Consider the following 25,834-nt stretch of genomic DNA (forward strand, 5'->3'; position numbering starts at 1 on the left):
ATTATGCCTTACTGAGATTTTCCTCATTTTAAATTGTTATTAACTTATGGTCCAAATAAAGAGAATGGAGTCAAGTGCAGTAGCTCATGCCAGTAATTCCAGTACTTTGAGGGGAAAAGGTAGGAAGATCCCTTGAGCCCAGGAGTTCGAGCAACATAGAGAGACCCTGTCTCCATGGAAAAAAAAAATTGTCCGGGCATGGTGGCATGCACCTGTGGTCCTAGCTACTTGGTAGAGTGAGGCATGGGAATGTATCGAGCCCGAGAAGTTAAGGCTGCAGTGAGCTGTGGTCACACCAATGCACTCCAGCCTGGGTAACCGAATGAAAGCGTTTAAAAACAAACAAACAAACAAAAAACACATATTTCTGGTCTCTTTCTCCGAATTAACACCTCACCTAGTTGACCCCTAAAAAGTAGTAACTTGTTTGTTTAGTAAAAAACAACATGGTTTTTAAAAATCTAAATAGATAAGAGACATAGCTGGAAAGGAATAATGACAACTTCTCAATCTTCTCTTCCAAATCAATAATGGGAGATTTCTAGTTGGGGTGAGATGTTTGAAGGAGTGGGAGGAAATTTTCTTTTCTAATAGCCACAAAATTCTGCTATTGCGAATGTCAGATAAATATAAAAAAAGACTAATACTGTTTCCTAGCAGAAAATTATACATTTTTAAATATAATTTTTTACTGGTTTCTGGATGTTGCAAAAAAAAAAAAAGATTTTTGAAAAGTAAACACAGGGGAACCCTTTCTTCACCCTAGTAACACACACAATAAATTGGTAGCAATCTCATCGGGTATGATGAATGCTAACTCATCCTAAAAAATGTCTTGTTGCATAAATCTAAGAACCGTGAAGGCAAAGATGGTGGCTGTCCGTTTGTAAAACTTCCTCCAGGGTATGCAGACATGTCTCTGTGATAACGGTGTTTCTCACCAGTGATTAATGCTATAAAAGATTTTTTGTTGGCATACATCCCAAGAAATATGGTTGATAAACTGGCAAGATCAGCAGATTGCAGCCCAAAATCTCCCTTTACTTTTTTGAAAGCTCTCTTTACTCTTTTGAAATTCCTATCGCTTTTCTTGTATGTAAACCAAAGTTTGTTTCTCAACTAACTTCTGAAATCTTAACTTAATCTCATTCACTTCATTGCATTGTGTTATAGACCACTTAGATGTACTTTTATTATTTAACCTTAGAGATATTATATTTTCTAATTCCTTCTTTCAAAGATTATTAAAGTTAGAAGGCCCAACCATCCAGATCAACTTATTGATCCAAAACCAGAGTGTTTATAATTAACTGACTTGCCTAAGACAAAATTGCCAAATCTGAGCCCTAAACTGGAATTTTGTAACATTGTCGCCTCGCTCTGTTTATTTCACATTTTGACACATTTTATTTTGCCCAGTTTCCTTGTAAACCTGTAATGGAAACAGCTAAAATAATGAGCTCCTCAATCCTTCCTTATATCGAATGCTGGTCTACTTCCTCACACATAATGGGATTCCGTGTATCTATCTATTTATTCAGCAGATATTTGTGAAACACCTACTATGATTTAGTCACTGAATAAATGCTAACAGTGCAAAAAGTTATTTCCCATTCATGCTAGCGTTAAAAGTTCTCATCCAGTTCCACAGTTTTAAGTACTGTTTATATGTCAATTGTTCCCAAATGCCTACCTCCAGCCCTGACTTCCTTGCTGACTTCAGATTCATAAATCTGTCTATTTGGCATATCCATATGGTTATCTAATAAAGATGTCAAATTTTACATTTGATTTCATTGGCTCCAAAACTTACTCTCTCAGTTGTCCCCATCTTAGTAAGTCTATCCAGTTACTGAAGCTAAAACTGTCAGGGTACTTTTGAGTCTTGTGTGACCTACAGCTTCTACTAATAATCCATCACTAAGTCCTGAAAGCTTTATATTTAGAGATAAAGTACATGTCATCTGGAGTCAGGATGACTCAGTTGAAGTCTTGGCTCCACCACTTGTTAGCTATATGATATTTTTCAGGTAATTAACTTCTCTGCAATTCTTTTTTTTCTACCTAAAATAGAATTGATAATATTGATGTCATATGATTGTTACAAGATTTGGAATAATACATGTAAAGTATTTGGTATAGCTTTTGAATTATTTTTGGGAGGCAGTGATTTCTTTTTGTAAAGAGACAATGTCAAAAGGAGTTGATTAGATATGAAGATAAGTGTAAAGACCAAGCCCAGAAATACCTCTGCTTTGGGCAAGTCTCTGCTTCAGGCAAGTTGGAAATGGCTGGTCACCCATTTACCAAGTTAAGCATCATGAGAAGTAAGATATATCTGAGGATAATTATATTGAGCTTAGTATGGTACATGCTGAGTTGCTTGTGGTATATTTAGGTGGAGAAGTCCGATAAACAGTGGTGAATATTTAGGGCTACCATATTGCACAACCTCAGGAAGAACCACTTCCGGCACAATCTATGTTAGTGGTGCTTCTATGCTCCGGGATACTGTCTGGTAACAGAGAATTTTCATTTTTCACTTTTTAATAGTTTTCTGCTAATTGAAGCATGGACAATACATTTGGAAACCTGGGGAACATGTATATTATAAGGTGATAGAGAGTTGTAAATAAAATTCAGAGGAGTTTCTCTATGGAAAAGACAAACTGAGAAGCATTAACCCATGAGAGAGACTAAGCAGCAGTTAAAGTGGTAATACCACATGCTCTAACCAAACCAATGGGATGACTGACTGTATCAATACTAAATGTCAGTCCTAGAAAAATGGGAACCTATATTTCAATAGTCTAATAGGTAGTAACAATTTAGTGTTTATAGATGAAATAATATGCTTTTGAGGGTCAAGTTACTTTGTGTTCAAATCTCAGATTACTGCATGTCCTTTAACCGAGGGAGACAGGGATGACAATGATGATAAGAATGATGATTATAGTTAGTATGTAAACAGGCAGGCATGAAAATATTTATCCTAAGTATGCCATGTGCATGTGCAGGTGTGATTTCTAGTTCCTAAGTTGAGAAATTGTGCTTAGAAAATTAAATGACTTTGTAAAGTACCTACACCTAAAAAGGAGGAAAACCGAGATTTGACCCTGGCGAGTTGAATCCAGAGCCTCTTCTTTTTACCAGTGCTATTACTGGTTACAACTTAACCACTAGGCTTCCCTGTGTTCCCAGGTGAGAAACGTGATTACAAATACCTACTTCAAGTCATTGCTGTGATCATTAAACTTAATTTAACGAGGTGATATATGTGAATTCCTACCAAAGTAGTTAGAACTTAGATGACACCCAACAGATACTAATTTGCTTTCTTCTGTTTCCAAATCTAGTTACATGGGATAGGATAAATTAATGACTTTTAAAATAGACTTTCAATTTTTTCTGTATTTGGAATTGTGAAAAGACATTTTAAGATATATATAAAAGTTTATGTCATATATTAAAAGATTAGCTGCTTTATACATAATACTATCTATAAATATGTCAACAAAAAGAAAAGCTTAAACTTAATCTTTAATCCATTTGATAACACCTACTGTGAGTTTATTATCACTACACATCTGAGTTTTGCTTCAGAATTTTGTATATTTCCTTTGATTCAGCAGCCAGGCATTCTAAGGACCTTATCGACTTGTTTACTTTCAGAATTATGAATATGTACAGAGTTAAAAAGGCAACAACAAGCGGTCAGTTTAACAATTGCTGAACTAGAAGTAACTAGAATATCACTAGTAGCAAATTATGAGATTGAGCATATAACAAAGTCTAATAAATTTAAAACATATCTGCCTTATTAAAATGTAAATTTGGCAGTATAATTTTTTTGAGTTTCAGGGAGGAAATGAGCCTGTTGATTAACTCCTTGAGATAGAACCTCCATCCTTAGGCACATGGTGGCATGTAAGGTTTAGCATTGCCGCTGCTTCTTGAGTCTTCTCTTTTTCATAATGTACACTAAACACCCTTCAGATGGTATGTTCATGAAGATCTCTTTGCCATTCTTGTCTCATTTGTAGTATGGAGAAGATGCTCCAGATGAATTGGAAGACTACATCAGAAATCTCTTCATGGAGAACTCCTAGCACAAAGCCTGGACTACTGTAAATGCTTCATAATTACAGCCAGTTTAATTTCACTTAAATCCTACTTAAAGCATTATTTGTATTATTCTATCCAGATAAATCTATATTTTAAGATACATTAGAAGTGAAAAATGTATTATTTACATCACTAGATAATTCTATATTTGCAACTGATTTTCAAGCTAATAGTGAGAGCCTAGCATATCTTGAAAATGACTCTTCACTACTAAACTCTGGGCACAAAAGGTACTGGATAATAGTCAATGCCAATGATCACATATTTGTTCACTTATGTGAATTCATAGCCTTCACATTGTCCTCTTTTCACTCTACAACCACCTTTGAACTTCTGAGATGTGTAGCATAGTTCTTGCAATTGGAAATAATTGGAATGTGGGGTAGATAAATGCACATGTATCAGCAGAGTGAGAAATGGTCATGAGCAGTATAAAAATAGCACTTATCACTAATGGAACATAAAAATGTCATTCCCTGGGTAGCAACTTTGCTGCTAAAATTGCTCTGGGGAGGTAGAAGCAACTGCAATTTCCTCTGACCTCCACGGTGGTCCAAATTTCTCTGGTTGAAATAATCCATTGCAAATGACTGATCATGAAATCTGAAAAAATAACTTGTGTAGCAGTTAATATTCCTCCTCAATAGGATAAATTGATCAATTGTAAATGTACATGTATTTCAGGAACTTACTTGATAATAGCTCATGGGTTTTGATGTTAATTATATTTATTCTTGCTCACAACTCATCTATTTTCCCTTATTTAGAAAGATATAAATACATGGTGATATTTAGAAAGGTACAATCATTTCTGCTAATAGAAAAAATGAATTTTATATTTTAGATTCAGTCTAATCTACTGCAAGATTCCTTTTTTTTATCCCCTCTGCAGTCTCAGGTGAAAGCCAGCTCACATCCTTGAAAAAAATATTTACATGATTTCTTTAGAATTTATTTTACTGTATTTAATGTAACATCATCCTGAATTCCACTAATCGCTAAGTAATCTCTGGTTCAGACATTTTCTAAATTTTGCCTTTTTTTTGCTAAGCAGCCAAGCATTTTACACTAGCATTGAATTCTCACATGGATCCATTTCCAGGAAGATGAATCAGAGGTAACAACAAGGAAACCTGCTTATTCAGAAAAAAGGTACTCCATTAGTATTCATTGAATTTCACTTTGTAAGAGACAGGATTGGACCAGTAATCAAACATAATCATGATTCTAACTTTTTTTTTCTTATGGGAGTTGAATATTCAAGTACCGAAAATCCCTATCACATGAAACTGGGGGACTCAGGGTACTGTTAGGGATGTTCTTTCTTCTCTATTATTCTCTATGAGCCATATTGTTTCAGCAGATCACTGATGACCTCAGATAATTAGAATGGCAGATTGAAATGACAAACTTCTAACCATAAGAAAGTATTATAAAGATTATATTTATTATTCTAATAAAATAGTTGAAGTTTTCTATAGTGTTATGTCAAATACCCCTTTTCAAACAGATTGGGGAAGACAGAAACTATTATTTACGATCGAGATTACAAAAGCAAATTTTGGCTTTTGTTGAAAATAGAAAATAGTAATTATTTTTGGAGAAAAAACCAACTTCACTTTTTTTGGCTCTGTCTAGCCTATCCTTGCTCAGCTCATCTTTTAATACAATTTAAAATAATAAGAGTTTATTTATGAGTAAAGTAAATCTGACATGGTAAAACTCTACCTAATTGGAAATAAATTAAATAGACACTCTTATCAAAGTTATCAGATTCTCATCTCCTGTAGATCTGTTTTAATATGTACTTGTTTTAGAGCAGTTTAGATTGAGGTACAGTAATGATGCCTGCATTACAGTCAACCTTTTTTCAAAGAGATTTACCAGTCAGGTTGATTTTAAATGACCTCACTAGCTAATAGACACGTTTATTCTTATCAACTGTCCAATACAGAAAAAGGAATTCACTGTTGACCTTCTATTTAGAAAAAAATATATATTTTAAAGAGGATTTGAACAAAATAAATATATACTCCACATTCACAACAAAAGTAAACAGACTGTCTTTTCACAGGATGTGAAACTGTCAAGAAAATAGTATTTTATCATCCTCTATTTTCTTGTTTTGTTTTTACTAGCAATGTTTTTTAAATTTATTCTCCATGTTTTTAAAATTTATTCTCTGAGATAATCCAAAACCCTATGCACAAAATGAATTAAAAGTGTATAAGAGCAAATGACATATTTTTCTACTCGGCTCAACTGAGCAAGATACTGCCTGATAGGCCATCAAGATTTAACAGAGTTTTCATGACCTGCCCAGAGTCAGACAACGAGCTTCTATGATGTACTCTAAGATTTAGCTGTGACGCAAACTTCCTATCCTGTGGATAGTGTGAGCAGGGGTTTTAGTTTTTTAGTTTGAACCATCTTGAATATTTGTCACTAGCTAGAGTATTCAAGAGAAAGAGATCTTAGGCTTTTCCTGCAATTGGCCTTTTATAATGCCAGCAAAGAATGTGAATGTTGAGTCTATGATTACTTCTCAGTATGCCATCTGTTTTAAAAGTAAGCTGAATATTGCTGCCATGTTTCCAAAGTCTGCTATAGATCATTCACTGAAATGGTGGCAAGAGGAGAGGTACTTCTTGCTTTTTTCTAGGTGCAGCTGGGTTTTACAGACGGATCACTCATATTATCCAGGAGTTCGCTAACTGTACCTGTCAGTTTCCCTTGCATTAACATCATTTAAAATTATTTAGCCTTGAATAATTACATGAAATAGATACGTTGCTCTATTTCCTAGTAAACAGACGAACAAATTGGAGAGGAGGATACTCTTAATTGGATGTGTTTTTCCTTTTTAGACATAGTCTTTTCCACATCTTTGACAATGATTCACAAAGAGAGTTGTACACTTATTTTTTCCTGAAATAAACAATTAAGAAACTCAAAATTCTGTTCTCTTCCTCATTCAGGTAAGGGAAAGCTATCATCCCTGTTATTTATTTGTCGGAAATCTAAATGCTTCTTAGACAAGCACACAAACACCCACATACACAAACAAAACATTTATTTGCTGTTTAATTTGAATTGTATCACATGGTTGTGGAGTTAAGGCAAAAGGCAAGGGAAATTATAATGTACTCTCTGCTCTATTTATCCAGTTTTTCAAAATAATGAAGTTTTCATCTGTATCCAGTAGAAAGCTTGTTTTAAAAATTGCATAATATACCATGAGTATTCCTTAAGGGAATTGGAGACAAATTAAGGTAATACAATACTATTGAACAGTCTTTTCCTCAAGGAGTACTCTATAGAACTGGGTAACAATGTTGTACAAACTATGGATCTGAAACACATATGCTTTCATCATCACCATCTGTACTGAATTTATAACTGAGATAAAAGGGTGTGTCAGAAAATTTAGATTAACAATATATTTGCCCTTTTATATACTAGCACTTTAAGTAAAATTGTTTAAAAAGCTACTTTCTCACTAAATTATCACATCATGTCAATAGTAGCTTTTTATTGTATCCCGATGGAAAAGCTAAAACTCAGTGTAAGAGCAGTGAGGCTTAGTGAGGCTGTCAAAAGCAGGATGGTTCAATTTTGTCATCCAAGGACATGAGATAACACTGTGTCATAGGTTGAATAGATCACAAAAGTTATATACTATGTAAAAAAAATCCCAGAACACCTGCCCAAGGTAAATTGTTGTGAAACAAATGATGATAACAATATGACATTATTCTTTAGTGTGCATGCACTTGTTAACAACACACAGAAGGGTCATTCAGGGATAATCCTGAAGCTTTTGCCAGCTTCCTGCTGGGATGAGAGAGGCAGATTTCATGGAAGTCCCCAGAAATGCCAATGTGAGGGTTCATTTTACGTTTCAATTTGACTGGGCCATCAGGTGCCAAAACTTGGTCAAATATCATTCTGGGTGTTTCTGTGAGAGTGTTTCTAAATGAGATTATAATATTTAAATTGGTAGACTGGGTGAAGCACGTTGCCCTCTCTAATGTGGGTGGGCCTCCTCTAATCAGTTGAAGGCCTGAAAGGAATGAAAAAGCTGTCCCTCCTCAAGTAAAAAATACTCTCCGTGAGTGACTGGATGAGTGACTGGCTTTCTACGGGGACATTGGCTTTTTCCTGCCTTCTAACTCAAATGGAATCATTGGCTCTTCCTGGGCCTTGAACATGCTGGCCTTCAGACTGAAACTGTACCATTGGTCTTCTAGGTCTCCAGCTCCCTGACTCACCCATTTGAAATCTGTCAATCTCCATAATCACGTGAACCAAATTCTTATTATAAGTCTTTTATTTTTGGTTTTTATATTTAAAACATTTTTTGAGACAGGGTCTCACTTTGTCATCCAGGGCAGAATGCAGTGGCATGAACATGAATCACTGCAGCCTCAACCCAAGCGATCCTCCCACCTCAGTCCCAAAAGTAGTAGTGAGACTTATTCACTATCATGAGAACAGCATGAGAAAGACCAGCCCCCTGCCCCAGGATTCAATTACTTCTCACTGGGTCCATTCCACAATACGTGGGAATTGTGGGAGTTATAATTCAAGATGAGATTTGGGTGGGGACACAGCCAAGCCATATCACCTTCCTTCCACCTCTTCCTACAGCCACTCCCTCATTCCCAGGAACCACTGATCTGCTTTCTGCCACTGCAGATTCATTGCATCTTTTTCAGTTTCAAATACATTGAATTATACAGTATATACAATTGCTTTGTAGGATTTCTTTTGTTCAGTATAATTATTACATGCTTCTACCACAATGTGTTTACCCATGTACCTTTTGATGGTTATTTCCTGTTTGAGGCTATTAAAATTTAAGCTTCTATGAACATTCATGTACAAGTCTTTGTGTAGATACACACGGTCATTTTATTGGAATGAATGAGATGATAATATTTGTTTACCTATTTAAGAAATTGTCTCTTTTAAGTTTTTAATTGGACACCACTTTTCCCTATTGCACACTCGTCATCACTCCCTCCCCACCACCAGCTTTGAGGCTTTATACAGTTGTTGAGACAAAGGACACATAGGACCAATGGGTATGAAATATAGTTTATTACTCATATAGAAAATGGCAAACATTTCCCCCAAGGAAAATAAGGCAGTATCAGTCCATAGTGATACAAGACAAGTGAATTTAAACTTTCTGCACGCTCCAAGGAAGGGAGAAATCTGACTTTCTTATTGGCTTCCCAAGAGGTGGAGCAAAGGGGAGAAGGAAAGGGTGAGATTTGAAAGCTGTGTTTGATCAAACAAAAAATAGAGTATTTGACTTTTATACTGCCAAACTCTTTTGCAAAGTGGTTTTACAATTTTATGTTCTAACAGTATAAATATTTCAGTTCCTCCATTTACTTGCCAATATTTGGCATGCTCAATCTTTGAAAATTTAGACATTTTAATAGGCATATAGTAGTGTCTCTGTGCAGTTTTGGTTGGCATTTCTCTACCAACTAATGATGTTGAACATTTTCTCACTGCTCATTTTCCTTTCCTATATCTTACTTAGTTATCTGTCTGTTCAAATCATCTGACAATTTGTTATTGAGTTTTTTGTTGTCTTATTTTTGAATATTGGCTGCTTTTTATGGATTCTGAATCACATATTCTTTACCAGATATGTGGTTTACGAATGTTTTCCCCATATGTAGATTGTCATTTTATTCCATTACCAGTGTAAATCAAAATCCAGAAATCTCCAAATTTGAGAAATTCAATTTATGATTTATCTGTTATGCATCATACTATCATATATAAGAACCCAAGGCCCAAAATATTTTTTCTTCTAAAAGTTTTATAGTTATAAACTTTACATATTGATGTGATCATTTTGAGTTCATTTCAAAAAATGATGTGAGACCTGGATCAAAGTTTATATTATTTCATATCCACAGCAAATTATTACACCTATGTTGGTCAATTAACCGTCTATGTGTAGGTCTATTTTTGAACTCTCTTCTGTTTCATTGATCTATTTGTCTAAACTGATGCCAATACCAAACCTCTTGAATACTGTAAGTTTATGATAAGACTTAAATTCAGGAGTGTAAGTTCAGCAAAGTTGTCCTTCATTTTCAAAGTACTTTGAAATGAATTTTATAGTCAGTCTGTCATTTTTACCAAACAAAAAAATTGTGCTAGAATTATAATTAAAGTTCTGTTGAATCTATTGATCAATTTAAAGAGAATTTTCAAGTTAACAATATTGAGTCTTCTGGCCCATAAACACAGTACAGGTATTTCTCTCCACTTATTTACATCTTCTTAAGTTCTCTCAGCAAATTTTAAAGTTTTCAGTGCAGAGCTCTTGTTCATTCATTGTCAGATTTATGTCTTAAAATTTCATAGCCCTCCCCTTGACAAGGATGGAAGAGGCTCTTGGGCCTGACAACACGCATACGGTTAAGGCATTGCCACCTACTTCGTGGCATCTGACCATCGTTTTAGGTTGGGCATGGTGGCTCACGCCTGTAATCCCAGCACTTTGGGAGGCCGAGGCGAGCGGATCACCCGCGGTCAGGAGTTTGAGACAAGCCTGGCCAACATGATGAAACCCCGTCTCCACTAAAAATACAAAAAATTAGTCTGGCGTAGTGGTGCATACTTGTAATCCCAGCTACTCGGGAGGCTGAGGCAGGAGAAACTCTTGAACCTGGGAGGCAGAGGTTGCAGTGAGCCAAGATCACCCCACTGCACTCTAGCCTGAGTGACAGAGCAAGACTCCATTAAAAAAAAAAAAAAATTCATAGTCTGATTCAGTTCTACATGGTATTTTTAAATTTCAACTTCCAGTGGTCTGTTGCAAGTATATACACATAGGATTGATTTGTTTGTATAATAGCCTTGTATTCTGATAAACACAATTATTAGCTTAAGTTGCTTTTCTTAGATTCCACAAAATTTTCTAAACAGAAAATTAATGACAATGCTGTTTCTTCTTTTGCAAATAGGAATTTATTTTATTTACCTTTTTCTTATTTTGATGCCTAGAAATACTAATAGAATGATAGATATAGTGAGAACAAATATTGTATTTTTTCCCAAATTGTAAAAGGAAACAACCATTCAGTCTTTTATCATCAAGTATGATGTTAATGTAGATTTTTTTATAGCTGTAATTATCAAATTTAGGAACTTTACTTTGATTTCTAGTTTAATGAGAGGTTTATTTTTTTTGTTGGCGTGTATGTGTGTCTATCAGAAATGGACACTGGATATTAACAAATGCTGTTTTGTGCATGCGTGGAAATGATCTCTTTCTGTTTTTACTCTCTTACTGTGCTGAAATGCATTGATTTTCAAATATTAAACTAACCAATTATGTCTTTAAAAATAATCTCCTTATAAAGTGCATGAAGGAGAAAAGAGAAATATTCCCATTAGAATAAGGTAGAGCAGTTTAACCCAGTTTTTACTTTCATGTTCAAGATAAAGTAAAATTAACTTGAAATCATAAAGTTAAGAATAGACATAGTTATAATTTGCTACTACATCAAAAAAGTTTCAGTTTCCGGGTCCAGGTCACTTAATTTATAATCATAGCAAATCAGAAGTGGTGGTGATTTTAGGTAGAGTTTTCTTTGAAGCATACATTAAGACTGAGAATAACATTCAGAGATTAATTAGGGAGTGCTTTTAAGATTAGTACCTGCTGTGGAAGGAAAGAAGGCTTAGCTGGGTAGAGGGAGTAGCTGGTCCTCTGAAAGCCACAGAAGATATTTCAGCTATGAAGATGAGGTATCGTCCTTCCAAGTTGAGCCCATTTGGGTTTAAGTGTCCAGAAATTTAGGCTTCTATATACCCACATCAACCAGTTATTAGAAACATGCTGCCCCTGGAAATGGGGGCATGACTTTGGACTAGTTTCTCTTCTTCAGCTAAGGGCAATTCTCAAAGAAAAGCTGAAAAATGAAACTATCATCTCATAACACTACTGACCATGGTAGAATTATGTTTTTTCTTCCCAAAGGGGGATTGTGGGCATTTGAACAGTTTTTACTACACTGGCAGACCAGAAGTGACTCCCCCTTCAACTACAGAACACTGTAATTCAATGAGCATAAAGCTGGGCAAGATTATGAAATGGACCATGGACTAATATTTTATGATGGCTTAGAATTAAAGTTCAATTTCTTGGAGTTGTTATTGATTCATTTTTTAAAAAGCCAAATTAACCAAATTTTTATTGAAAAATTGTTTTATTAGAAGAATGACAAATATAGCTCATGTTCATTTCAGCAAGGTATCTTATAAAGTAAATCATTACCAAATATTGAATCAGCAGGATTAATCTAGGGTGAATGATAGTCCAGTTGTAAAAAGTTAGTTATTTGACTGATTAGACTCAATGCATGCTGACAAATGAATCTTGGCAACCTTGACTCTCTTCATTTCTCATGCCAATCCATTTTGCACAGAAATGAAATGAGAAAGGATTCCTAGAATACTTGACAACAGAACCAAAATCATAATAATTCCCAGCCAACAATGACTTTTGTAGGTAATGAAGATTCTGCAATGTGTATTAAATAACTAGAATTGTGTTTATTTTGATTGGAAAACAATGCAAAAACCAATTTGCTTGAAATAAAAATATATATGTTCATGTGTATATACATATATATGTATGTGTGTATATACATATATATGTATGTGTGTATATATATAGCTGAGAGAAAATATCATATATATATCTAAGAAAATCTTTGTACTATTATATAACAGTCAGCACTTATAGTCAGCAGGTTAACTACAACAAAATTGTTGGGAAAATAATCTTCTATCACAAATACTGTTCCAACTTTAAATGAATATGAAAAGTTTTTCATAGAAATATCCTAAGACATTTGATATTCTAAAATATATTTCAATTGATAAATCAACAAGATGGCCCAACCTCCCTTGGGCCTCTTTTATAAAGGCAGTAATCCCATTTATGAGGGCAGAACCTTCATGATCTAATCACTTCCCAAAGACTCTTATTACCGCCTTGGGGGACACACACTTTCTAGACCATAACAATGGACATATAAAAACATTATATATGGCATCTATATTTATAATAGAGCCTAGCCAAGATCAATTATTAGTAAAGGAGTTTTTAATAATTTTCCTTTTTTATGCTTATTCATCTTTAGTATATAAGAATAAAAAGAAAAATATAGTAACATTTGGTAATGTAAACAACGTTGGTGCCACCTGCCTGCATTTTTCCTGCTCACACGGACATTATTTTTTTATTTTCTTAAATAATCAAAAAGAAGTGATCAACTTTGTATATGCAAAGCAACTAGCTTTTATAGGAATCCACTTTCACAAAAGAAAAGGAGACTTATGCTGGGTTTAGGCACTCTGAGAGAAGGAACATTTTCTCAACAGTAAACTGCCAGCAGCAAAAGGCACTTCATAGTAGCCACAATGGCCAGCCTACGAAAAGAAATTAATAGTCACACATTTTTCTCATCTCATACTCAGTGTCAATTGAAGAAATTATCCTGTGTCTTGAGAAAATCATTTTCAGCTGGAAACATACTTGATAAAGTCTGTATTTTGCTAATATTCCGTGTTTCTCTTCCTGCTTTTCTCAATGCAAGATAAGAAAAGCTCACCTAAATCAAATCCTGAGAAACGTTATTTTCTGCACAAGGCAATCTTCTTGAAAAATGACTTTTTTGGGATAAATATTTGCTACTGGCAGAAAAAAGTGCAATGTTGTCTATTTTATTTATTTGAAACCACCACTTAAAATATAAAATCTTATTTGGATCTGGAGTTACGTCTGCTTAATTGCTATGCTGTTTTTTTTTAAGATGCAATTTTCATTGAGTTCATCTCAGGTAAAGAATGGCATTAAGTTCAGCAAGAAATAAAATTCTAACAGCTCGTTGACTGCCAACTCCTACTTAACGTGTTCTGTTAATTTAATATAATACAAAGTGGCTGATTTTAATAGGACTTATTTTATTTTTACTGTTTAAGATATCAGGATGCATTTTGTGTGTTTTTATATTATTTTTTCCCCAAACACAAGATCAGCTTATTGGAAGAAAAGTAAGTGCTCAGAATATAGAAATATAATTGAATGTCATCATTGTTCAGTACTGTTTAAATTGGTAACTGTAATATTTAGTTGAGCTTTTCAGAGTGACATGATGTTTAAAGAGTGAGTCATTTGCCTTAGAGTAATTAATAGCCATTTAATAGATTGTAAGATGTTTAAAAGAATTAAGTTTCAAAGGCCATCTTCTTCCTTGGAATACATTCATTGCTTGAAACTGACAGCTAGACATTTGATACTTGGTTGTTTGTTTAGTGTATTTTCAAAGGTACCAGCTGGCTTTCACTAGGCTTTAAGTTCTTCTAAATGACTACTAAACTATAATTCATAGTTTATTCTCCAATCTTATGTTTAAAACAATTCAAAATGAAACAATGATGACAAACCACTACAGTCCAAACATTTTGGCAGTGGAAAATCCACTATATATTTTAAAACATCACAGTAAAATTTATAGGTGAGTAAAGGAATACGTAGATAATGTGAGAAAAGAAAGCGTCCAGGTTTGAGGATTATATATGTTGAGTATAATCCATCAACAGGATGTGATGGCATCATGAGATAATCAATCGAAAGTTACTATAATAATTAATATACCTAGCAAAAAGCTGTTAAATGAATATAAAAGAATTTGTAGGAATAAATTAAGATTTTGTGAGTCAGAGATTGCTTCGAAAACATCAGCTTGTTCTCTATATTCAGAAAAATGTGCATGTATAACATGATCGTGGCATTTCTGTGTACAACACAAGGACTCATTTACCCATTTTATCAAGTCCCTAATGTCAGCTTTCAGTTGCACCCCTGTGGGTATGAATCTACCATATATTATTAAACTAAGAAAGAGACTGTGTCTACATAGACAAATCAAAATAACAGATTTGGACAACTAACAAGATTAGCAAGGAAATTATTTAAGATATTTCCAATAGAGGAATAAATATTTTAAAAGAGCAAGCTTAAACTAAATTATTTAGATAACCCTTCCATATCAGCTTCACCTTTTACATGCACATGACCTAATGAATGAAGCAAGTAGCTTAGTTAAGTTGACATTCCAGAGACACAACCAAATTGGCAAATGTAAGTGGGATCTAATGCTACATGACATGCAAGGAGAATTTCTTGCATATATATTTAACAGTCCAAGGTGTATAAAAGCTTATCAAATAAATGTAATTTATGTAATTGAGTCTAAGTATTTCTTAGCAATTAATTCACATCAAATATATGAATTTTGGATAATATGGAAACATTCGAAAGAATAACTCAACATTCCAGTGATAATCAATCTTCTGTATCAAAAGCAATTATTAGTTATGAGAGGAAGCGATTGAATGTTACCCATAACATTAAACTTTTTCCATCTTTATCAACTTCTTAAAAGTAAGTAATAAAGTTGATGACATATCACAACAGAAGAGCTGTAACTTGTATCTTTCCCAATGAGTTAATTTACCTGAAACTAGATTACCTCAGGTTGGCTCCCAACTACCAAAACAAAATCAAAATAAATAAAAATGGACACACAGATGTGTCAGTCTCTTTAATATGTCTGTATAGCTTATATTTTGCATATTATTATGTTTATTCAGCTATAGTTTATTCTTCCATTCTTGTTCTCTCCTAAAGGAATAGAATAAAGAGAAATGAGTAGATGTATTTTGTTTTGTTGAGGGGCGGTGGTTAACGGTATGCAAAAGATAAGTGCTTCTGTTGTTTTTCATTTAGTAACATCTTGCATGCAGCTGTGAACAATTGTGCTTATGCCAAATAGTCTGTTGAGTTATCATTCAAGAATGGCTTTATTAGCCAGCACATATTTAGTAACATAAATTTTGAAATTAGCAGTAAAATCACATGGAAGCCTTTGGAAGCATTTAACTCAGAATGATAACACTCTATTTCACAAACTCCCATTTTTGGAACCCAGAGAAATACATTGTCATAAAGTGTCTTTTCTGATGACAGAAGTAGGTAAGAAATGCAGGATCAGGTTCAAATAAATGCCTAAATTCAAAAGATTACAGAAGAAATATGGAGAATACACATGTTTGAACTTTCAGCTATTTAATAAAATATGACATTCAATAACACTCTTTTTAAATGACCACCCTAAAAAACCTAAAAATAAAAGCAATGATCTTTGATTTAGATTTCACTGGGCTTAGTCATAAAGGTAAATCACAAAAGGATGGATTCGTTATATAATAGCAATAACAGTAACAATAATAATAAAGACGTGTCTTGGAGAAGCAGGATATTTATAAGCCTAATTACTTCTTACTTATTTGTTTGAAATGCCATATTAGATTTATTTGTGAACAGCAGGGATGAGCTTACAACAAATTATCTTTCCATGTATGAAAGGATGCTCAATGCAAATACCCTTGTTTAAACAGTTTAGACAAGGTTAGATATAGAAAATTAGGAACTTATTATTGGTAGATTTTATTACCTTGCCCATTGTTTGTTTTTGAATAAATCTCAAAGGCAAGTATAACAATTGCCATACTTTTACACAGTTTGAGAACTGGTTCTTCATTGTGGGGTCTTGACTCAAGATTCACTCAGAAAAACAAACCCTCTAGGTATTTTTGATTAAGAATTTTTGCCAGATTTTCAGAAACGCTCTCACCAGGGATGCCAACCTACAGCATCAAAGGGGCGGAGCTGTTCTTAAGAGCTCACACAGAAACTCCTCTGATCACCCATCCCCAAAATCTCTAGGAAGCCACTAGACCGTCAGCTTGCAGCACCAGTAGGTCTCATTCTCAGATGCTCATCAGCAAATCACTTTGAACTTTGTCTTTGTCATTGGTCCACTCAGTTTTTGGCTTTTGCCTTTCCTTTCCTTACAACTTCCAAATGTGGCAGGAAGTTAGTTCAAAGTCAGAGGAAAAGGATTCTGGAAAGCGTAGTTCCAGGGTTCTCTTCTGAAAGAAGCAAGGAAGTGTTTAATTTCGGAGACGGAAGTGGAGGTGATGTTGAGGGACACAAAGAATGGTCCAGCTCATGACCAGGTGCATGAGTTGATCGCGACTCTCTGAGATGCCTGAAAGAATATGTATGCATTTAGTTGTATATGTGATGGACAGCAGTTAAAAACTCATTCATATAGGTCTACAATTTTTATCCATCTTTCCCAAATCCAAAAATCTCAGAAAATACAGGTTTTTAAAATAACCCATTTGTTGGGCAAACTTGACTGGAGCTGTACTCATAGTGAGAAACTTGTGCTGCTCCGATAGAAGCTATACATATTCTCCATGTATGACTTTTAGATGGAATATTCTCATTTTTGCTGGAGAAATTTCGGAGTGTCTGGTTGTGGAGTCCTGTAACATATTGGTTTTCTCAAATCAGAAAAAATCTAAATTCTGAAACATATTAGGACTGAGTTCCACAATTGGATCGTGAACTAGTATTTTGTCAATTTCCTCCTCTGTTAAGTTTTATTCTAATGAAATGATACTTTATGAAAATAATTTCTCAAATCATTGCCTCAGTTGGCACATTCAACATTCATGCCTACCATGAATCTAAATAATCTGTCTCCTCCAGAATAAAAGTGAGGTGTACCTAAATTACATTAATTGCTTATTATCTAACTACCACTCTATGAGATTATGAAAAAAAAAACCCAAAACTAAAAATAAATGTCAATTTAATGGAACTCTGCCTGACAAAACAGTTAAATGTTTTATCAAACCAGCATGTGCAGATTTAGTCTAATGATTCTGCCTTTAATGGATGTCATTATTGTTTAGCATAAGTACAAATTCATGAACATAACCCTAAATAGTATGCCATTCCTAAGAATTAATGAATATATTGCGTGCATAACACAGCCACTAATGTGATCATTTTCTTTTTAATGCATGAAGTTTAATTGTTAAAGACCATTGTATTTTCCTTTAGTTTTCAAGCACAGTACTTGAGATACAGATGAAGATTTATTGCCTTATTTAAAATAGTAAAAATCCTTGATGTGACCACATTTTTAGCAATGTGATATGGAATAGTTAGATGCGTCCTCCTTTATAAAATGCTATTATCATGCTGCAGCATTAATCATTGAATTGCATATGTAATTATAATTGATGGGAATTTTTATCACTTTACCTACTATGGCTATGTTTTGACATAATGGAACCAAAAAGGGGAGACCAATTCAATTGTCTAGTTGCTACAAAGGGAACAGCTGCCCCAAAGAGAAGTCCAAATCTATGACAGTCCTTGCATAAGTGATACATTTACATTTAAAAACATAGATTCAGTAGTTATTTGTTACAACACTATAGTCTATTTTAATTCTACCAATGTTCTTCTGTATATTTGTTGCAGATGATAGAATAACCAATATGAGATAAATGTGCAGACTGTAATTATTAGAAAAATGAGACACAATTATCAATTTTCTGAAATGCTTGAGAGTCTAAAACTTTATTAGCATCAGGTTAGATATCTTACAGACCTGGAGGTTAGATTAAAACCTATGTGTGTTTGGGGCAGTTTTTTTATTGTACTTCTTTGAACAATAGTTCTACTTTGTAGAATATCAACAGTTGATCAACAGCCTTAATTAAAGTATCTTTTCTAGCTTTACAGGGATGGTGATAATGGCATGGAGTTTTGGCTTACATTTTTTTTTAAGAATAAGTGTTTTGTAAACTGCACAAAACAGAAGCAATAAGAATTCATTGTCTCTCATTCACACAAAATATAATTTTTAAAAATTGTCATTGATAAGGGAAGTACAGTAGATACTTTAAATTTTTTCAGTTTAATATATTGATTGTATTTGCAATTATGTATTATAAACTACTGGAAGCTGGATGTCTTAAATTTCTTTTATACACTCTTTCTCCCATGCACAAAACTGAACTAAGTAGAATAATGTATACATAGTAGAAATTTAGTAATGAACAATTACAATATATTTTATCTGGAGGAGCAATTAGAAGTCTCCTCACTCAACATTTCATCCAGTGCAGAAATCTCTCTTCTAGATTTTTAACTAAAATACTACCAGTGCTAGGAAGATTCTGAGCTCCAAGAGAGCTGTTTCTTTCTTTTTTTTTTTCTTTTTTCTGCAGAATGGCTGTTCCATGAAGTGTAGATTTTTTACCAATATGGAGACAAAAACTAGCTCCTTAAAACTCTTATCAGTTAGTCCTCGAGTCTTGGAGTCCTGTAGTATGTGTCTTCTGCATCTCACTGACAAAGCTTCAAATTTTTGAAATCACTTAGTATGACTTCCCTTAGTCTTTTATTGATGATTTCAGATACAATGTAACTAATTGTTCAAGAGTACAGGCTCTGGACTCACATAGAAAAGACTCTAGCATTGATGAGTGGAGAAACTTTGGGTACTCAAGTTTCTCACAAGATAAAAAGGGCTAATGACAACCTGACTTCCTGGGCTACTTTGAAAATTAAGAGAAAAATTTATGTATACTAAGAACTAACCTGAGACAAAGTAGGTGCCTAAAAATGTTAACATTATTTTAAATCCTTCTTACTTTGTTAATACCTGATATGATATGATCTCCAGATATTTTCCTCAATTAAGGTCTTTTGTGACAAGTAAGTTCAGCTATAATGATTTGGTCTGTCCTCTAGGATGGAATTTCCATACTGTTTCTGATTGTTAGGGATTTAACTTTTGTCCAATCATGTTGAAATAAAACAGAACATTGAGCTCAGAGACCGAGCATGTAAAATAAGTAGGGACAATCTCTTATTAATTTATCAAATTTTTCCACTTAATTATGCAGCTTAAAATGCTTCTGCATAGCACTGTTTTGAATTTTTTTTAAAGCAAGTGAAGAGAATTTCTCTTTGAGAGAAATTTAATTTACAGTATGTTTATAAAATAGGATGGAGAGCAATTTCAATTGATTTCAACTTTATTTATGACAAAGTTGGTACAACAGAGCAGCGTGCCAAGGATGGCCTTTCACTAAATAATGTTGGTCAATTTGACATCCATAAGGAAACATTAAAACTTGACCTTAGCTTTACACTGTGTGCCTCATACACAAATTACAGACCAAAATGAAAATTGATTGATGGATTTAACTACAATAAACCTAAAAATTTTACTTCATTTATAACACCCTTAAGAGAGTGAAAAGCAAAACCTCAGAATGGGGACAGACCCCTGTAATGATAATAATTAACACAATAAATGTTTACATAATTTTAACAAATTAAAAAGAAAAAAATAATTTAAACCAAGAAGGAAAAAAATTGGCTAAAAACTTTAATAGAAACCTTGCATACTTGTTGATTTGCATGGCCAGTTGGCATCCGAAAAGGTGTCAACCTCATTAATTGTCAAACCTCAGGCATACAATATACATCTCCAGAATTGGAAAGACTGAAAACTGATAATGCCAATTGTTATAAACTTAATTTTGTGCTCCTCAGATTCAATATGTTGAAGCCCCAATCCTCAATGAGACTGTATTTGGCAATAGGGCCTTTAAAGAAAAATTAAGGTTATGTGAGGTCAGAGGATGGGGCTCTAATCTGCTAGGATTTGTGTCCTTAGAAGAAGATGAAGTAAAACCAGGAACTGGTGTGCACAGAGGAAAATCCATGCGAAGTCACAGCAAGAAGACGGCCATCTTCAAGCCAAGAAAAGAGGCCTTAGGAGAAACTAAACCTGCCAACCCCTTTATCATGGACTTACAGATTCCAGAACCTGAAAAAAAAAAATCTGTTATTTAACCCATTAGTCAATGGTATTTTGTTATGATGGCTCTAGCAAACTAATACACCAAGTGTTGGTGATAATGTTGAGTAATGGAAAGTCTCCAGTGTAAATGAAAATTATAAGTTCTGCTTTGAAAAATGTTTGCCATTATTTACAGAATTCAGAAATATTCCTAGGTCAGTGTTTCTCAACCATGGGCAGTTGACACTTTTCTCCCTGAGACACTTGGCAATAATTGTTCATGACTGTGAGGGCAGCGTGTGGACAGCATAGTGATACCGGCATCCTGTCAGTAGAGACCAGAGATGTAGCTAATCATCTTACAATTCACAGGACAAACCATGAGAGCAAGAAATTAGAGGGCTCAAAATATCCCAATGTGCCTATGTTAAGAAAATCTGTCTTAGGTATAAAACTTACAAAATTGCTTGTAAACACACTCCAGAAGACATGTAGGAGAATACTGAATGTTTATGATAGTCTAAATTTGAAAATGACCCAAATGTTTAATGACAATAGAAGAGATAAATAAAATGTGATATATTCTCTGTATAGTACTTTATACAACCAGAAAAATGAATAAACAGCAGCTACACACAACACGTGGATTTTATCTTGCAAACATAATGTTGATCAAAAGAAGAGAGGCACAAAACAATAAGTACTGTTATTGTTCAGTCATGCATACTCATTGGCAAAAGTATTGAGAAAAATGAGAGGGGGAAATAGAATTTAAAAATTAGTAGGGAGGGAAGGGTTATGATGTGGAAGGACAGGTAAAGCTTTGAGGATGCCAACAATATTCTATTTCTTCTCAAGGGAGATTGTTATTCAAGCATTCAGTCTTAAATGATTCATTAAAGTCTACATTTATATTTTATGCACATTGCTATGTGTGTATTATACTTCCCAATTTTGAAAAATACATTAAATAGACACATACATACACACTTATAAGACAATTTCAAGTTTTTAATTAAAATTTGTCTTCCATTCTTGTGAAAACTCAGTAAACTTATTCATGTCTCTCGGGTCACAAAAATCTCAAAATAAGAAATAATTATCATATAATAAATATTTATTAGTAGCTTTTTGGATGAGAATTTTCCCTTTCTCTGTATTTAATGTTCCTCCACCATATAACCATTATATATTAAATACTAAATACTCTGCAAATCTCAGACCTGTCAGATTGAAAATACATATAATTCACTTTCTCTAAAATGGAATGACTTGTGATGGTATACTAGAAACAATAATTTATCCCATCAAGTCCTTAGGGAAAAATTAGATGCCATGCTGTGTGGCACTGAATCTAAGTGTATTCAAATTTTAGATATGAGAGAGATCAGAAAGCTCTGAAAGTGTCATTAAAAAGATAAAAGAAAGCCTCATGGGGAAGTAGAATTTCAGCTGGACCTGAGAGAAAGACTAGAGAAAATCACAAAATCAAACAAATTATGATAAATTATCTTCAGGCAACTCCATAAAGGTTGGGGATCACTGTTCAAGAGAATCATTTATTAACTAACAATTCTTTGTGCTTTGAAATGGTATGTGACTTTCCCAAGTGATAGTCTTACACTCAGTTACTAAAGAAAGCAGTTTAATGAAAAATCCTTTCTTCTCCTTATACTAGTTAATCATCAAAGAAAAACCAATGTATTTTTATAATGTGTCTCCTACTAGCACAAGCTAATTCGTAACTATGGAGCAATGTGTTTCCTTAATGATTGCTTGTATTTATTTGAAAAGTGCATCTGGTTTCATTATTTTAATTGGGTGCTCTTAACTTGGGACATTATACTTAGAGCGTTTTCTAAGCTAGGAAACCTATTATATGAGCGACTTTGAAATTCCAGTTCCCGCCAGTAATAAGAAGATACGTTTTTGCTCTTACCATTTCCATTAGAAAAAAATTTCTATCTTGAACTGACTACTCCCAGAAAAATCTCAACAGAAAGTAATTAATATAAGGAGTAATGGACTGGGAAAAAAAAGTACCTAGTTTCTGATCTGCCAACAACTAGATTTGCGGCTTTAGCAAAGCATTTTATTTTTCCGTATCCCTAATTCCTTTTCTCATCTGTAATGTGACATGTTTAGATGATCACTGACATCTTGTTTATCCCTCTGACCTGGACTACATTACACGGTACAATGCACAAAGAATTTGCGAATTGAGCATTTCTTTCATGAATTAAAGGTGCTTTGGTTTCTGCAAGTGAGCATGGTCAAATTGAGAGAGGAGATAGTAAGGAACCAGTTAGGCAGATAGTTAGGAGAAGGTTCTCAATAGGAGTCCTTCCAACAAAAAAGCAGCCTGGAAGAAATCAAGCTGCAAGAGCAGATAAGGAAGCAAGGCCCAACGCCTTTGTCTCTTGTGTAACCAGTGAGTTCTGCCTGTACACAGTGGGCTTCAGTGAGCACATTCCTTTCCTTTTCAGGCATACACAGATAATAGTACTTGCACAGGGGGTCTTGCCTAAGTCAGACCTGCAGCTATATAGATAAGAAAATCTATGCAGAATCAGACATGTCTGCAGTGGAAAAATCCATCTCCTGACACATGAACAGTAAGGGAAATACAACAACATGGAGTAACTCATGCTAAGGGCCCACATGCACACTAGAGAGACAGGGTGGAGCTTATAAGAATTCACACTTTATGCAAATAAGACACCAGCCTTAACCAGTTTTTCTTACCTTATGCAAATGAAACACCCCATCCCATTAGCTTGTTTATAAAAGCCTTTGCATTCAACTGTGAAAGCGTAACCCTCCCAGGTCCTTTCTCCATTGTGGAGAGATTACCTCTTTTTCTTATTACACTTTCACTCCAACCTCTCTGTTGGTGTCCACACTCCTTAATTTTCTTGGTTGTGAGACAAAGAACTCTAGGTAATACCTCAGACAATGAGACTGCTGCAGTGACACTAGGCTGCTTCAAAATAGTGTATGTCGTGTTAAATGGTGCATATTGTAGAAATATTTTTATTGTATTCATACTCTCCTCCCTCCTAACAATTCAAATTTCCATTGCAGGCCTCATGTGGTTCTAGAGGAGACAATCCTAACCCACCAATTCCAATAGGGAGGAAGGAATTTAGGACAAAAGTAATCAATACACTCCATTACACTGGCTGATGATTGTGTTGATACTGCACAGAACAAGCTCATTCTATACCAGTCAATCATAGGATTGTTGAAGGCAATGTGAAGACAAATATTTTTCTCTGTCCTTCTGGATATGAATGCGAAAGCATGTACCACTGAATTTAATAAAAGCCACCTTGAGTCTATGTAGGGACACACAGAGCAGAATGAATGTAGGTTTAAAGTAGCACGATGGAGTCACTTTATTAAGTCTTTACTGAAGCCAAACCTTTGCTTTGCATTGTATATCTGTTCATGTTGATTTTTATTTTTTTAGTATATACAACTTAAAACTAAAAACAGACCCATCATACAGCTATTTAGCTGATTTCTCTGGAGGTTTAGATGTGGTATCTCAGTGGAAATATATAAAGCCTCTTTGACTCTTACTTTGTAATAAATATATAGGGTCATAGCCACCAAAATCTGTAATTGGACTTCCTAATTCCTTATTCATCCTATGTTTTCTACTTCCAGAAGCTAAAAGTCGATTTCTATTGAATGAGAAAGAATAGTTTTGTTTTATAATTGCTTTATTAATTTTTTTTCTATCTGAGGCATAACCATATATGAGGGAGTTTGCTATAGAGAATGCATATGAAATAAAGATATTATTACCAAGGAATCATTATCTCTGTGGCTTATGTATAAAACCAGATTGAACAGTAAATTTGCTGCAGAACAGAGGAAGGTTCTTCTCTTTGGGGGTGAGAAGTCCTGGAGTAGATGACAGGGTCAAAGAGGACAAGAAAAAATACACATGACTGAATAACTCTTAAAATGTTTCAAATAATTTTAAATAACATATAAATAGACGATATATATGAAAATATGTAGAGTGTATATGATTATACCATTTTGGCTGTGACACATTTATAAGTAATGTTATCATTTGGTTAGTCCTATTACAGTCAGTAAATTTATTCTACTAAACCTGTATGTGTAAAAAAGATTAGAATATTTCATTACTCATTACACATAATTCAGAAGAAATCTGATACATTGTTAATATTTAAAACCACTACAAAAATGTCAAAGACATCAAACTATGATTTTGTGTAATTTGTAAGATGACAAATGTATTCTAGTAGATTATTAGTGAAGAAAAATGAAGGAAGGAAAATGTGGAGGTGATGAACTAAGAATATAAATTAAAAGGTCATAGGCAGAACACAAATTAAACAGCAGAAAACTCAACTTCTTTCCTTCCTGGCAAATCAGGAAACTATATACTGGTTTCTATGAACAAAATTAAAAATAAAATGTAATTATGGCTTTCATGGTGTGTCTTCTATTACATTATTTGTGCTGCTTAATTATATTAGCTGGCGATAACAGGCTCACCAACCTTTCTGTGAATTTTGTGCTCAGGAAGTAGCAAATTTTACACTTGAGGGTCAATCATCATCATTCACATTTACATATGACGACTGATTAGAAGAATATTGCCTTTTAGAACTTCGCATTGTGGTAATTTTTGTTTAAATCCAATACATTAGCCTGCAATCAGAATCATTAATGATTTCTGACATCTCCAAATTAGGTCATGCTTTGTGGGACAACATTGGGAATTGCAAGCACAAGTAGACAGCTTTGACGCTGGCCACTTCATATGAACTGAACCCATTCACACCGGTCATCATGGCCTGCAGTCTCAGGGGCTGTATCAAGCTCTATTTAGGCATAGTCATGCTTATTCTTTACCCAAATGTTCAGTGATATCA

At 34.1% G+C, this 25,834-nt stretch overlaps 1 pseudogene; it reads left to right on the plus strand.

The window, feature by feature from the left end:
• Window positions 1-10,518: 10,518 nt before the first annotated feature.
• LOC115930717 (uncharacterized) lies at window positions 10,519-10,620 on the plus strand (annotated as a pseudogene).
• The last annotated feature ends 15,214 nt before the right edge of the window (window positions 10,621-25,834 follow it).

The sequence above is a fragment of the Gorilla gorilla genome, chromosome 15 (genome assembly GCF_029281585.2).
Source record: "Gorilla gorilla gorilla isolate KB3781 chromosome 15, NHGRI_mGorGor1-v2.1_pri, whole genome shotgun sequence".
Classification (NCBI taxonomy): Eukaryota; Metazoa; Chordata; class Mammalia; order Primates; family Hominidae; genus Gorilla; species Gorilla gorilla.